General features: G+C 38.6%; 6 non-coding genes across 6 annotated transcripts; all 6 read right to left on the minus strand.

The window, feature by feature from the left end:
* Positions 1 to 200: 200 nt before the first annotated feature.
* Positions 201 to 273, minus strand: trnav-cac (transfer RNA valine (anticodon CAC)). Its single transcript has one exon. It is a non-coding gene; the product is annotated as a tRNA-Val (tRNA).
* A 1,467-nt stretch (positions 274 to 1,740) lies between these two features.
* On the minus strand, positions 1,741 to 1,813 carry trnav-cac (transfer RNA valine (anticodon CAC)). The gene has a single exon. It is a non-coding gene; the product is annotated as a tRNA-Val (tRNA).
* Positions 1,814 to 3,281: 1,468 nt separating this feature from the next.
* trnav-cac (transfer RNA valine (anticodon CAC)) lies at positions 3,282 to 3,354 on the minus strand. Its single transcript has one exon. It is a non-coding gene; the product is annotated as a tRNA-Val (tRNA).
* Positions 3,355 to 4,826: 1,472 nt separating this feature from the next.
* On the minus strand, positions 4,827 to 4,899 carry trnav-cac (transfer RNA valine (anticodon CAC)). Its single transcript has one exon. It is a non-coding gene; the product is annotated as a tRNA-Val (tRNA).
* A 1,470-nt stretch (positions 4,900 to 6,369) lies between these two features.
* On the minus strand, positions 6,370 to 6,442 carry trnav-cac (transfer RNA valine (anticodon CAC)). Its single transcript has one exon. It is a non-coding gene; the product is annotated as a tRNA-Val (tRNA).
* Positions 6,443 to 7,892: 1,450 nt separating this feature from the next.
* Positions 7,893 to 7,965, minus strand: trnav-cac (transfer RNA valine (anticodon CAC)). Its single transcript has one exon. It is a non-coding gene; the product is annotated as a tRNA-Val (tRNA).
* Positions 7,966 to 12,783: the final 4,818 nt, after the last annotated feature.

Here is a 12,783-nt window from a genome sequence, read left to right on the forward strand (position 1 = left end):
ATGGTGGTGCTTCAACTCCCTGCTATTAACCAATTAGCATCCAGGATCCAAACAACCTGTTTTATAACATTGCATTGCCTCTGGTTATTGAAAGACATGTCTAAGACTGGTCTATTCATGTATTCTGCAGGCCTATGTATTTGTTTTGTTTTTTTCAGTTATGACCCTGTTTCTGTCATCACTATCTGTTTTGTTAAATTTGTTTCCGCCCGGTTTCGAACCGTGGATCTTTCGCTTGTGAGGCGAACGTGATAACCACTACACTACGGAAACTACAAGAAAAAGAGTGGAAGTCATGGCAAATGTTAGGAATGCCCACAAGTCTACCGCCCATAATATCCCAAATAGAGTACCACAGTAGGAGTCATAATACCCATAAGAACTAGCGGTCGAACAGGGTAATGGTTCCAATCTTTTTTCCACCATTCATATTCCCCACAGGGGATTTTAAAAACAATTAAAAAAGGCCTGTGTTTCTTGTTGGCTTACCCTGGCATGGTAACCGTGTAATTCTCTCTAGGACAAGGTGACTTTTATAAAAGATATTCGCCTGTATTTGCCCCCCCAAAATGAAATTCTAATTAACTGCTAATGTGGCTATCATAAAGAACTACAAATGTATTATTTTAAGTGTTTCTAAAATCCCCTATGGGAAAAATGAATGGTGGAAAAATGGTTGGAACCATTTCCCTGTTTGACCGCTAGGTTTTATGGGTATTATGACACCTCCACTGTGGGGCTTTTCCCAGTTTTATTTGACAATTTGTATCATGTTAAATATTAGCCACTATCGGGAGCCACTGTCAGTAACAGCCACATACATTTATTTTGGCATACTTTCATTCCGTTGACCTTTCTTTAATCTGTCACATCCTTGTGAATTGTTCCTGAGGGTTGCTAGCATTAGTGAATCATATTAAGCTAAAGTATTGCAATAATTTGGGACATGTAGCCTATTTGAATTGACAAACCTCAACTGTTTCAAACCATATGCTAGCCTAGGGTCATTGGGAAATATTGTCTAGACCAGTGATATTTAAAGTGGGGGTCGGGGGGACTGCAGTGGGGATATATATATTCATTATTTAGGAACAAAAAATTATGAGTACAGATTATTGTATGAGTCAATATAGAAACGTTTTTGAGAAAGTTAATTAGAAAAAAAGTATTGATTGGGTAATTGAAGGTTATTTGTTGATGTAAAAAAAAATGTAACGTACCGATTTTAAAGTTGTATTTGGGGTGGGATCACAAGAAATGATTGCAAAAAAATGGGGACCCCAGAAATTCTGTAGGAAAACATGGGGTCCCTGCTGAAAAGGTTTGAATACCATTGGTCTAGACACATTTTTCCAGGGGAGATGAAGTTTATAAATTGACTGGCTGGGCCGTGGGACAGTGGATGTGCATTTATAAATCTAATGGAACCGCTAACAGGCACTACCCGCAGAATGCTGGGATGGTGGTGCTTCAACTCCCTGCTATTAACCAATTAGCATCCAGGATCCAAACAACCTGTTTTTATAACATTGCATTGCCTCTGGTTATTGAAAGACATGTCTAAGACTGGTCTTTTCATGTATTCTGTAGGCCTATGTATTGTATCGTTTTTTTTCAGTTATCACTATCTGCCTCTGGTCTAAGATTGGTCTATTCATGTATTCTGCAGGCCTATTTATTTGTTTCGTTTTTTTCAGTTATGACCCTGTTTCGGTCATCACTATCTGTTTTGTTAAAATTTGTTTCCGCCCGGTTTCGAACCAGGGACCTTTCGCGTGTGAGGCGAACGTGATAACCACTACACTACAGAAACTACAAGAAAAAGAGCTGAAGTCATGGAAAATGTTAGGAATGCCCACAAGTCTACCACCCATAATATCCCAAAAAGAGTACCACAGTAGGAGTCATAATACCCATAAGAACTAGCGGTCGAACAGGGTAATGGTTCCAATCGTTTTTCCACCATTCATATTCCCCACAGGGGATTTTAAAAACAATTAAAAAAGGCCTGTGTTTCTTGTTGGCTTACCCTGGCATGGTAACCGTGTAATTCTCTCTAGGACAAGGTGACTTTTATAAAAGATATTCGCCTGTATTTGCCCCCCCAAAATGAAATTCTAATTAACTGCTAATGTGGCTATCATAAAGAACTACAAATGTATTATTTTAAGTGTTTCTAAAATCCCCTATGGGGAAAAATGAATGGTGGAAAAAATGGTTGGAACCATTTCCCTGTTTGACCGCTAGGTTTTATGGGTATTATGACACCTCCACTGTGGGGCTTTTCCCAGTTTTATTTGACAATTTGTATCATGTTAATATTAGCCACTATCGGGAGCCACTGTCAGTAACAGCCACATACATTTATTTTGGCATACTTTCATTCCGTTGACCTTTCTTTAATCTGTCACATCCTTGTGAATTGTTCCTGAGGGTTGCTAGCATTAGTGAATCATATTAAGCTAAAGTATTGCAATAATTTGGGACATGTAGCCTATTTGAATTGACAAACCTCAACTGTTTCAAACCATATGCTAGCCTAGGGTCATTGGGAAATATTGTCTAGACCAGTGATATTTAAAGTGGGGGTCGGGGGGACTGCAGTGGGGATATATATATTCATTATTTAGGAACAAAAAATTATGAGTACAGATTATTGTATGAGTCAATATAGAAACGTTTTTGAGAAAGTTAATTAGAAAAAAGTATTTGATTGGGTAATTGAAGGTTATTTGTTGATGTAAAAAAAAATGTAACGTACCGATTTTAAAGTTGTATTTGGGGTGGGATCACAAGAAATGATTGCAAAAAAATGGGGACCCCAGAAATTCTGTAGGAAAACATGGTGTCCCTGCTGAAAAGGTTTGAATACCATTGGTCTAGACACATTTTTCCAGGGGGAGATGAAGTTTATAAATTGACTGGCTGGGCCGTGGGACAGTGGATGCGCATTTATAAATCTAATGGAACCGCTAACAGGCACTACCCGCAGAATGCTGGGATGGTGGTGCTTCAACTCCCTGCTATTAACCAATTAGCATCCAGGATCCAAACAACCTGTTTATAACATTGCATTGCCTCTGGTTATTGAAAGACATGTCTAAGACTGGTCTTTTCATGTATTCTGTAGGCCTATGTATTTGTATCGTTTTTTTTCAGTTATCACTATCTGCCTCTGGTCTAAGATTGGTCTATTCATGTATTCTGCAGGCCTATTTATTTGTTTCGTTTTTTTCAGTTATGACCCTGTTTCGGTCATCACTATCTGTTTTGTTAAAATTTGTTTCCACCCGGTTTCGAACCGGGGACCTTTCGCGTGTGAGGCGAACGTGATAACCACTACACTACAGAAACTACAAGAAAAAGAGCTGAAGTCATGGAAAATGTTAGGAATGCCCACAAGTCTACCACCCATAATATCCCAAATAGAGTACCACAGTAGGAGTCATAATACCCATAAGAACTAGCGGTCGAACAGGGTAATGGTTCCAATCGTTTTTCCACCATTCATATTCCCCACAGGGGATTTTAAAAACAATTAAAAAAGGCCCTGTGTTTCTTGTTGGCTTACCCTGGCATGGTAACCGTGTAATTCTCTCTAGGACAAGGTGACTTTTATAAAAATATTCGCCTGTATTTACCCCCCCAAAATGAAATGCTAATTAACTGCTAATGTGGCTATCATAAAGAACTACAAATGTATTATTTTAAGTGTTTCTAAAATCCCCTATGGGAAAAATGAATGGTGGAAAAATGGTTGGAACCATTTCCCTGTTTGACCGCTAGGTTTTATGGGTATTATGACACCTCCACTGTGGGGGCTTTTCCCCAGTTTTATTTGACATTTGTATCATGTTAAATATTAGCCACTATCGGGAGCCACTGTCAGTAACAGCCACATACATTTATTTTGGCATACTTTTCATTCCGTTGACCTTTCTTTAATCTGTCACATCCTTGTGAATTGTTCCTGAGGGTTGCTAGCATTAGTGAATCATATTAAGCTAAAGTATTGCAATAATTTGGGACATGTAGCCTATTTGAATTGACAAACCTCAACTGTTTCAAACCATATGCTAGCCTAGGGTCATTGGGAAATATTGTCTAGACCAGTGATATTTAAAGTGGGGGTCGGGGGGACTGCAGTGGGGATATATATATTCATTATTTAGGAACAAAAATTATGAGTACAGATTATTGTATGAGTCAATATAGAAACGTTTTTGAGAAAGTTAATTAGAAAAAAAAGTATTTGATTGGGTAATTGAAGGTTATTTGTTGATGTAAAAAAAATGTAACGTACCGATTTTAAAGTTGTATTTGGGGTGGGATCACAAGAAATGATTGCAAAAAAATGGGGACCCCCAGAAATTCTGTAGGAAACACATGGTGTCCCTGCTGAAAAGGTTTGAATACCATTGGTCTAGACACATTTTTCCAGGGGAGATGAAGTTTATAAATTGACTGGCTGGGCCGTGGGACAGTGGATGTGCATTTATAAATCTAATGGAACCGCTAACAGGCACTACCCGCAGAATGCTGGGATGGTGGTGCTTCAACTCCCTGCTATTAACCAATTAGCATCCAGGATCCAAACAACCTGTTTTATAACATTGCATTGCCTTGGTTATTGAAAGACATGTCTAAGGACTGGTCTTTCATGTATTCTGTAGGCCTATGTATTTGTATAGTTTTTTTTCAGTTATCACTATCTGCCTCTGGTCTAAGATTGGTCTATTCATGTATTCTGCAGGCCTATTTATTTGTTTCGTTTTTTTTTCAGTTATGACCCTGTTTCGGTCATCACTATCTGTTTTGTTAAAATTTGTTTCCGCCCGGTTTCGAACCAGGGACCTTTCGCGTGTGAGGCGAACGTGATAACCACTACACTACAGAAACTACAAGAACAAAGAGCTGAAGTCATGGAAATGTTAGGAATGCCCACAAGTCTACCCACCCATAATATCCCAAAAAGAGTACCACAGTAGGAGTCATAATACCCATAAGAACTAGCGGTCGAACAGGGTAATGGTTCCAATCGTTTTTCCACCATTCATATTCCCCACAGGGGATTTTAAAAACAATTAAAAAAGGCCTGTGTTTCTTGTTGGCTTACCCCTGGCATGGTAACCGTGTAATTCTCTCTAGGACAAGGTGACTTTTATAAAGATATTCGCCTGTATTTGCCCCCCCAAAATGAAATTCTAATTAACTGCTAATGTGGCTATCATAAAGAACTACAAATGTATTATTTTAAGTGTTTCTAAAATCCCCTATGGGAAAAATGAATGGTGGAAAAATGGTTGGAACCATTTCCCTGTTTTGACCGCTAGGTTTTATGGGTATTATGACACCTCCACTGTGGGGCTTTTCCCAGTTTATTTGACAATTTGTATCATGTTAAATATTAGCCACTATCGGGAGCCACTGGTCAGTAACAGCCACATACATTTATTTTGGCCTACTTTCATTCCGTTGACCTTTCTTTAATCTGTCACATCCTTGTGAATTGTTCCTGAGGGTTGCTAGCATTAGTGAATCATATTAAGCTAAAGTATTGCAATAATTTGGGACATGTAGCCTATTTGAATTGACAAACCTCAACTGTTTCAAACCATATGCTAGCCTAGGGTCATTGGGAAATTTGTCTAGACCAGTGATATTTAAAGTGGGGGTCGGGGGGACTGCAGTGGGGATATATATATTCATTATTTAGGAACAAAAATTATGAGTACAGATTATTGTATGAGTCAATATAGAAACGTTTTGAGAAAGTTAATTAGAAAACAAAGTATTTGATTGGGTAATTGAAGGTTATTTGTTGATGTAAAAAAAAATGGTAACGTACCGATTTTAAAGTTGTATTTGGGGTGGGATCACAAGAAATGATTGCAAAAAAAATGGGGACCCCAGAAATTCTGTAGGAAAACATGGTGTCCCTGCTGAAAAGGTTTTGAATACCATTGGTCTAGACACATTTTTCCAGGGGAGATGAAGTTTATAAATTGACTGGCTGGGCCGTGGGACAGTGGATGTGCATTTATAAATCTAATGGAACCGCTAACAGGCACTACCCGCAGAATGCTGGGATGGTGGTGCTTCAACTCCCTGCTATTAACCAATTAGCATCCAGGATCCAAACAACCTGTTTTATAACATTGCATTGCCTCTGGTTATTGAAAGACATGTCTAAGACTGGTCTTTTCATGTATTCTGTAGGCCTATGTATTTGTATCGTTTTTTTTCAGTTATCACTATCTGCCTCTGGTCTAAGATTGGTCTATTCATGTATTCTGCAGGCCTATTTATTGTTTCGTTTTTTTCAGTTATGACCCTGTTTCGGTCATCACTATCTGTTTTGTTAAAATTTGTTTCCACCCGGTTTCGAACCGGGGACCTTTCGCGTGTGAGGCGAACGTGATAACCACTACACTACAGAAACTACAAGAAAAGAGCTGAAGTCATGGAAAATGTTAGGAATGCCCACAAGTCTACCACCCATAATATCCCAAATAGAGTACCACAGTAGGAGTCATAATACCCATAAGAACTAGCGGTCGAACAGGGTAATGGTTCCAATCGTTTTTCCACCATTCATATTCCCCACAGGGATTTTAAAAACAATTAAAAAGGCCTGTGTTTCTTGTTGGCTTACCCTGGCATGGTAACCGTGTAATTCTCTCTAGGACAAGGTGACTTTTATAAAAATATCGCCTGTATTTACCCCCCCAAAATGAAATGCTAATTAACTGCTAATGTGGCTATCATAAAGAACTACAAATGTATTATTTTAAGTGTTTCTAAAATCCCCTATGGGAAAAATGAATGGTGGAAAAATGGTTGGAACCATTTCCCTGTTTGACCGCTAGGTTTTATGGGTATTATGACACCTCCACTGTGGGGCTTTTCCCAGTTTTATTTGACAATGTATCATGTTAAATATTAGCCACCGGGAGCCACTGTCAGTAACAGCCACATACATTTATTTGGCATACTTTCATTCCGTTGACCTTTCTTTAATCGTCACTCCTTGTGAATTGTTCCTGAGGGTTGCTAGCATTAGTGAATCATATAAGCTAAAGTATTGCAATAATTTGGGACATGTAGCCTATTTGAATTGACAAACCTCAACTGTTTCAAACCATATGCTAGCCTAGGGGCATTGGGAAATATTGTCTAGACCAGTGATATTAAAGTCGGGGTCGGGGGGACTGCAGTGGGGGATATATATTCATTATTTAGGAACAAAAAATTATGAGTACAGATTATTGTATGAGACAATATAGAAACGTTTTTGAGAAAGTTAATTAGAAAAAAAGTATTTGATTGGGTAATTGAAGGTTATTTGTTGATGTAAAAAAAAATGTAACGTACCGATTTTAAAGTTGTATTTGGGGTGGGATCACAAGAAATGATTGCAAAAAAATGGGGACCCAGAAATTCTGTAGGAAAACATGGTGTCCCTGCTGAAAAGGTTTGAATACCATTGGTCTAGAACATTTTTCCAGGGGAGATGAAGTTTATAAATTGACTGACTGGGCCGTGGGATAGTGGATGCGCATTTATAAATCTAATGGAACCGCTAACAGGCACTACCCGCAGAATGCTGGGATGGTGGTGCTTCAACTCCCTGCTATTAACCAATTAGCATCCAGGATCCAAACAACCTGTTTTATAACATTGCATTGCCTCTGGTTATTGAAAGACATGTCTAAGACTGGTCTTTTCATGTATTCTGTAGGCCTATGTATTTGTTTCGTTTTTTTTCAGTTATCACTATCTGCCTCTGGTCTAAGATTGGTCTATTCATGTATTCTGCAGGCCTATTTATTTGTTTCGTTTTTTTCAGTTATGACCCTGTTTCGGTCATCACTATCTGTTTTGTTAAAATTTGTTTCCGCCAGGTTTCGAACCAGGGACCTTTCGCGTGTGAGGCGAACGTGATAACCACTACACTACAGAAACTACAGGAAAAAGAGTGGAAGTCATGGAAAATGTTAGGAATGCCCACAAGTCTACCACCCATAATATCCCAAAAAGAGTACCACAGTAGGAGTCATAATACCCATAAGAACTAGCGGTCGAACAGGGTAATGGTTCCAATCGTTTTTCCACCATTCATATTCCCCACAGGGGATTTTAAAAACAATTAAAAAGGCTGTGTTCTTGTTGGCTTACCCTGGCATGGTAACCGTGTAATTCTCTCTAGGACAAGGTGACTTTTATAGAAGATATTCGCCTGTATTTGCCCCCCCAAAATGAAATTCTAATTAACTGCTAATGTGGCTATCATAAAGAACTACAAATGTATTATTTTAAGTGTTTCTAAAATCCCTATGGGAAAAATGAATGGTGGAAAAATGGTTGGAACCATTTCCCTGTTTGACCGCTAGGTTTTATGGGTATTATGACACCTCCACTGTGGGGCTTTTCCCAGTTTTATTTGACAATTTGTATCATGTTAAATATTAGCCACTATCGGGAGCCACTGTCAGTAACAGCCACATACATTTATTTTGGCATACTTTCATTCCGTTGACCTTTCTTTAATCTGTCACATCCTTGTGAATTGTTCCTGAGGGTTGCTAGCATTAGTGAATCATATTAAGCTAAAGTATTGCAATAATTTGGGACATGTAGCCTATTTGAATTGACAAACCTCAACTGTTTCAAACCATATGCTAGCCTAGGGTCATTGGGAAATATTGTCTAGACCAGTGATATTTAAAGTGGGGGTCGGGGGGACTGCAGTGGGGATATATATATTCATTATTTAGGAACAAAAAATTATGAGTACAGATTATTGTATGAGACAATATAGAAACCTTTTTTGAGAAAGTTAATTAGAAAAAAAGTATTTTATTGGGTAATTGAAGGCTATTTGTTGATGTAAAAAAAAATGTAACGTACCGATTTTAAAGTTGTATTTGGGGTGGGATCACAAGAAATGATTGCAAAAAAATTGGGGCCCCAGATATTCTGTAGGAAAAAATGGTGTCCCTGCTGAAAAGGTTTGAATACCATTGGTCTAGACACATTTTTCCAGGGGAGATGAAGTTTATAAATTGACTGGCTGGGCCGTGGGACAGTGGATGCGCATTTATAAATCTAATGGAACCGCTAACAGGCACTACCCGCAGAATGCTGGGATGGTGGTGCTTCAACTCCCTGCTATTAACCAATTAGCATCCAGGATCCAAACAACCTGTTTTATAACATTGCATTACCTCTGGTTATTGAAAGACATGTCTAAGACTGGTCTATTCATGTATTCTGCAGGCCTATGTATTTGTTTCGTTTTTTTCAGTTATGATCCTGTTTCTGTCATCACTATCTGTTTTGTTAAAAAAAAAATGCGCTCGGTTTCTAACCGGGGACCTTTCGCGTGTGAGGCGAACGTGATAACCACTACACTACGGAAACTACAAGAAAAAGAGTGGAAGTCATGGAAAATGTTAGGAATGCCCACAAGTCTACCGCCCATAATATCCCAAATAGAGTACCACAGTAGGAGTCATAATACCCATAAGAACTAGCGGTCGAACAGGGAAATGGTTCCAATCGTTTTTCCACCATTCATATTCCCCACAGGGGATTTTAAAAACAATTAAAAAAGGCCTGTGTTTCTTGTTGGCTTACCCTGGCATGGTAACCGTGTATTTCTCTCTAGGACAAGGTGACTTTTATAAAAAATATTCGCCTGTATTTACCCCCCCCAAAATTAAATGCTAATTAACTGCTAATGTGGCTATCATAAAGAACTACAAATGTATTATTTTAAGTGTTTCTAAAATCCCCTATGGGAAAAATGAATGGTGGAAAAATGGTTGGAACCATTTCCCTGTTTGACCGCTAGGTTTTATGGGTATTATGACACCTCCACTGTGGGGCTTTTCCCAGTTTTATTTGACAATTTGTATCATTTTAAATATTAGCCACTATGGGAGCCACTGTCAGTAACAGCCATACATTATTTTGGACTTTCATTCCGTTGACCTTTCTTTAATCTGTCACATCCTTGTGAATTGTTCCTGAGGGTTGCTAGCATTAGTGAATCATATTAAGCTAAAGTATTGCAATAATTTGGGACATGTAGCCTATTTGAATCATTATGGAACTCAGACCACACGTAGCAGGAATTTATTCAGAGCGCCCCAAGTAGCCACCCAGCAGAGTGCGTTACGCGACTTAAAAGGGTAAGTCTGAATAGCAAATACTGAGAAGTGCGTAGGAAAAAGCATGAGAATTCCTAATTGGGATCGAGCCCTAAGTGAATAGGCTTACTGTCTAATTTGTTCAAATGTTTTTCCCGCCCGGTCTCGAACCTGGGACCTTTCACGTGTTAGGCGAACGTGGATAACCGCTACACTACAGAAACTGCATGAGTAGGATACTAAGGGTGTGACTTTGGCTGGGTGGGGTGGCTGGGTGGGTGGGGCATTTATCGCTCTCAGAACCTAATGAAGTCAGAAATGACTTAGTCCATTAACTAAGCAATAAGGCTTGAGATCCCGGGAATTATCGTGTGAATAACTCCTGAATAAGGCTGATTCACCGTAGGATGGTTTGGCTGCGCAGCTGCTCTTGGAAGAGTCTTGGTGGTTCCAAACTTCTTCCTTTTAAGAATGATGGAAGCCACTGTGTTCTTGGGTACCTTTCAATGCTGCAGAAATGTATCGGTACCCTTCCCCACGTCTGTGCCTCGACACAATCCTGTCTCGGAGCTCTAGGGACAATTCCTTCCACCTCATGGCTTAGTTTATGCACTGTCAACTGTGGAACCTTATATAGACAGACAGGTGTGTGCCTTTTCAAATCATGACCAATCCATGACTTTACCACAGGTGGACTCCAATCAAGTTGTAGAAACATTCTCAAGGATGATCAATGGAAACAGGATGGACCTGAGCTCAATTCCAGGTCATAGCAAGGGTTCTGAAAACGTAATGATAAAAAGTATTTTTAAAATCTTTTTTTCTGAATTAAAAATGATATGTTATCGCTTTTGTCATTAGGGGTATTGTGTGTAGATAGATTTTATTGACCTTAATCCATTTTCAGAATAGGCTGTAACGTAACAAAATGTGGAAAAAAGTAAGGGGTCTGAATACTTTCCGAATGTGTTACGCCCCTGAAAAAGGGGAGAAATAATCACGAGAGTGATACGGTATTGTTTCCTCAACGAGAACTTTTACTGTAATCATTTACCAAAGTAACACATTTTACACAAGTAACACATTTTACAAAACAACAGATCTACAGGAAAGAGCTAGTGTTGTAGGGTACAAGGCTTATTCAAGTCACAACAGTATACTTACTCTGTAATTCACTGAAACATACACTCATTTCAATATAACTGTCAAGCACAAAGCTTTAACTCAGTAAACCATAACTCAATTTCTCAACAGTCAATAAAGTGTTTGAAAAACCCTTACACAAATAACACCACAACATATCTTATTAGCAACGCACATGTTCATTCACATGTTCATTCACGATCGACATAAAATGGCAGCTACTCTCAGTACGAAGCTAGCCTTAGCTGCAACCGAGCAGGGCTCATATTACTCTGCAAACGTAACTCTAACTTTCTCAGATGTTACCAAGACACACCTTAAACACTCTTGACATGTTAGCGAATTATTACATTTAAATGACTCAGTTTTATCATCAATATCGTACCTGAAAAAAGGGGAGAAATAATCACGAGAGTGATACGGTATTGTTTCCTCAACGAGAACTTTTACTGTAATGAGGAAAAGACCGCGATTTCCCCGCGAACTTGAGTGGAGACCAGAGCAATCGGTCTCAGACTCATGGATTAAAGAGCATTTAGTAGATCACAGATTAACCACTTTTCCCCTTAAATTAGGCACCACCAAATAAAGTAATCAATATAACGTTTACACATTCCTTTTACAATTCTTACCTTTTGTACACTTGATGGATTTTAACTTTAACACAATTAAATGAATGTTATCAATCTCTATCAACTAATACATAATGCATGATCTTTTTAACCTTAGATGTTTTAAGATCCTCACATACTATGAACTTACTAATACTTTTTAATGTATAACAGGCTATTAGTATTTCCTTTAACCTGTCACAAATGCACTGTAGCTATGCAGGCTAGCTACTTTTCCTTTGCTAGCCAGCCAACTAAGTCTATCACACAATCACATCAAGCAGCTGAAATGACAGAAAACTGTCTGCACTTTTGTTTGTTTTACCTTGGATTATATTGCCATTTCTTTGGATATATCCATTATAATGACCTGATAAATTTATTTGCCTGGCTCAGAGAAGCTGTCATTCTGGTCACATTCATACACATCGCACGGTGGAGGTCACCAAAAAAAACGGCAACATTGATCCACAGGTCGGAGAGGCAGACAGCAAGGTTTAGACAAACCTCAACATGTTTCAAACCATATGCTAGCCTAGGGGCATTGGGAAATATTGTCTAGACCAGTGATATTTAAAGTCGGGGTCGGAGGGACTGCAGTGGGGATATATTCATTATTTAGGAACAAAAAATTATGAGTACAGATTATTGTATGAGACAATATAGAAACGTTTTAGAGAAAGTTAATTAAAAAAAAGTATTTGATTGGGTAATTGAAGGTTATTTGTTGATGTAAAAAAAATGTAACGTACCGATTTTAAAGTTGTATTTGGGGTGGGATCACAAGAAATGATTGCAAAAAAATGGGGACCCCAGAAATTCTGTAGGAAAACATGGTGTCCCTGCTGAAAAGGTTTGAATACCATTGGTCTAGA

The sequence above is a fragment of the Salmo trutta genome, chromosome 21 (assembly GCF_901001165.1).
Source record: "Salmo trutta chromosome 21, fSalTru1.1, whole genome shotgun sequence".
Taxonomy (NCBI): Eukaryota; Metazoa; Chordata; class Actinopteri; order Salmoniformes; family Salmonidae; genus Salmo; species Salmo trutta.